Below are 3,165 nucleotides of genomic sequence, written 5' to 3'. Positions count from 1 at the left end.
GATCTCAAAGAGGTGTAAACAGAAAAGCCAACTAATCAAGCCTAAAATGTGAATAACCGCTATTTTCTTTTTTGCACCTTAAGCACGTTAACCCATCTCCATCTACAATTAGTTAAATCTCAGAACAATGTAAAGGGGATTGAGGTTACAAGATAGGGATATCTATGGGAAGAGATATATCTTTGTTCCTTTAACTTCTTTTAATTCATATGTGAAGCTTCCTCCCTGCTTAGTAAGGGCTAGTGTTTAGAGACTCCTCATATATTCCTGAGAAGAGTTACTGCTTAGGGATTAGCAGTCACTTCTGGCTGCCATCTCGAGCTTGACATCAAGAATGCAGCTTTGTTCTTGGAGCATGAAAGCAGCTTGCAGATTCCTGCTGATCGTCATAAACCCATGAGAAAATAAAGATTTTCATTTCATCCATGTGTGCATACACACACGCTGCACACATGAAGTAGTACTTTTTCCTCATTCATGGGCAAACACAATTTCAATTGCATTGAGCACTTTTTCATCTTTCTTGTCTTAGAACATTGAAAAAAAAAATATAGGTTTGATTGGGGCCTGATTAAATCCTGAATTATTGGTTAGCAAGTGTAGATGCTACAAACTTCAAGTTCCTTGACCTTTGAATAATTTACTCTCTGGAGATCTTAAAGGGTCTTGAGAAGACTGAGTATTTTGTGCAAATTTTATTATTTTTGCTTAATATATAAAGTTTGCAATGATTCTTTTTGGGACAGTGTTCACAAATTGTTGCAAGTTATTATTTTTGTTAATTGCTTTAGTATTTATTATTTGCTTATTTCTATTGGTAGAAATAAATTGCATTTATGGTTTATTTGCTATTTTTTGTTTACACCCTTTAAGCCCCTGGAACCAAGAAGATCAAAGTGTTCTAGGAACATAGAACTACATATACCCTCGATCTGCGCACAGAACCATGAAGTGAGTGAGAAATGTACATGATGTTCTCAAGAGCTAAAAGTGGAGAGGAGGTTACTAAATGGTTTATGTGAAAAAAAAAAAATTTATGAGGCAAGTATTGAAAGAATAGTCTCAGCTTTCCTCAACATACATAATCCACCTTTTGCCTCCATCATACTGCTAAAATAATTCACAGACTGACTCACAATTAACTCCTAATGGTCATATTTTAAGGCCTCATTTTAGTTCTTATATTACTCAGTCAACATAGGCTATTATTGACCCTTAAATGTTGAGGTTCCCAGAGTTCTAGCCATTGTCTTCTATCCTCCCTATTCTGCAAGGTTTTCAAAGTGGAGGACTGGATACAGATGTGTATAATTTCAACTTCACAGTATTTCAGGCAAATTTAAGAAACAGTACTTAAAACTTGAACTTTTCACGTATTCATTTACATTTTCCAGGTTCTTTTGATAAATGGAAAGACCTGACAACACTAGACCAACATTTATCATATTATTAACTAGCTGAAATAAAATAGAGGTTGCTCTTTAGGGATTGGACATTTGCTCTCCAGTTGCCATAGTCCTCACTACCTCTGGATTTAAATCTCTGACCTACACCCTTAATTCACTTAAATGAATGAGCATTTGCAACCACTCCTCATATACTCACTCTATTCCTTACCTGTGGTTTGAACTACCTCACTGTAAAGTTCTAATCCAGAATACATTCTTAAACACTATCTAATATCTCAGTTCTCTCTAGACGCACTATAGGTTCCTCACGCTCAACATCTCCCAAACCGAACACATTCTTTTTTCTCATTAGCCACCAAATTTGCTTCTCCTGTAGTCCCTATATATCCTGCTAATAGTGTCACCATCTGTTATGGTTAGTTGTATGTGTCAACTTACCTCAGCTATAGTACTGTTATTAGAAAAAACACAAATATGAGTTTTGCTGAGAAGGTATTTGTAGTTGTAGTTAACACCTAGTGTCAGTTCGCTTTAAGTAAAGGAGATTATCTTTGGTAATCTGAGTGAGACTTTAAAGTATTGAGAGCAAAACTGAGGCTTTCTTGAAGTGGAAGAAATTTAGTCTCAAGACAGCAGCATCAGCTTTTCCCAGGAGTTTCCAGCTTGCTGGCCTGCCCTGCATATTTCAAACTTGCCATGATGTCAAGCATCCATAATCCTGTGGGTTCTGGAGAACACTGACTGATGCCCCATCCGTCTAGATCTCCATGCAAAGCATCTAAGAGACTTTCCTCAACATTTTCTCCTCCTAATGGCTTCATCTAGTCCTACCTCTTCCAAATTATTCTTTAAAGTAATTATCTGATATGATTTTATAATTCTATAACTCAGATATGGTTTCTAATCATTAGAGATCAAAATTCAAACTCCTAAGTAGGCTACACATCACTGTTCATTTTCTGGTCCCTGCCTACTTCTCCAGACTCATTTCCTACTGCACTACTTAATCCTCTTGTACCTACCAGCTAGACAGAAATACTTCCATATGTTTAAAGTCACCCTCATCTTTTACTCCTCTATGCCTGTGCTGCTCCTACAACCTCAGATATCCTTCTTTAAAGAGCACCTGACAAAAATCTGCTCAACTTTAACGACTTAGTTGAAACTTCTCCTCTTCTATGAAATCTCCAAATCCTCACCTTTCCCAGTAGAATTGATCAACTCTTCTTTTGTACCTCAGCCTCCTCTTGCATACGTCACCCAAGTATAGCCATAATATAGGAATTAATTTCATTTGTTCATTCATACATCTATCTTCCTCTGACACACTGTGAGGCCAAATTTATTATCTAATTTAGTAGATATTTGTGACAAGTATCTACTAATGACCCCTCAATATCCATTCTCCCCTTCTTCCACAGTAATATAACTTCTAGCTAGGCACATGACCACCCAAAACAAAAGCTACATTTTCAGCCCTCCTTACAGCCTGGTGTTATTATGTGATGGAGTTCTGACCAATGGAATTTAAATGAAAGTCCCATGTCAGCACCCAAGAATCTGTCATCAGAGGAGATATCACAGGCTTGTTGCCCCTTCTTCCTCCCTTTTTCCAACCTATTCCTTGGACTGTGGATGTGATAACTGTAGTTCCAACTTGGTTCTTGAGGAAAAGTTACTCGGCGTGGTCAAGTGGAAAGCTGCAAGGAGCCTGGGCCCTTGGAAACTTTGTACAGCAAAGCCACTATACCAGCCC

Source organism: Pteropus medius, unplaced genomic scaffold (assembly GCF_902729225.1).
Source record: "Pteropus medius unplaced genomic scaffold, Ma_sr-lr_union100, whole genome shotgun sequence".
In the NCBI taxonomy this organism is placed as follows: Eukaryota; Metazoa; Chordata; class Mammalia; order Chiroptera; family Pteropodidae; genus Pteropus; species Pteropus medius.
This window is presented reverse-complemented; position numbering follows the sequence as displayed.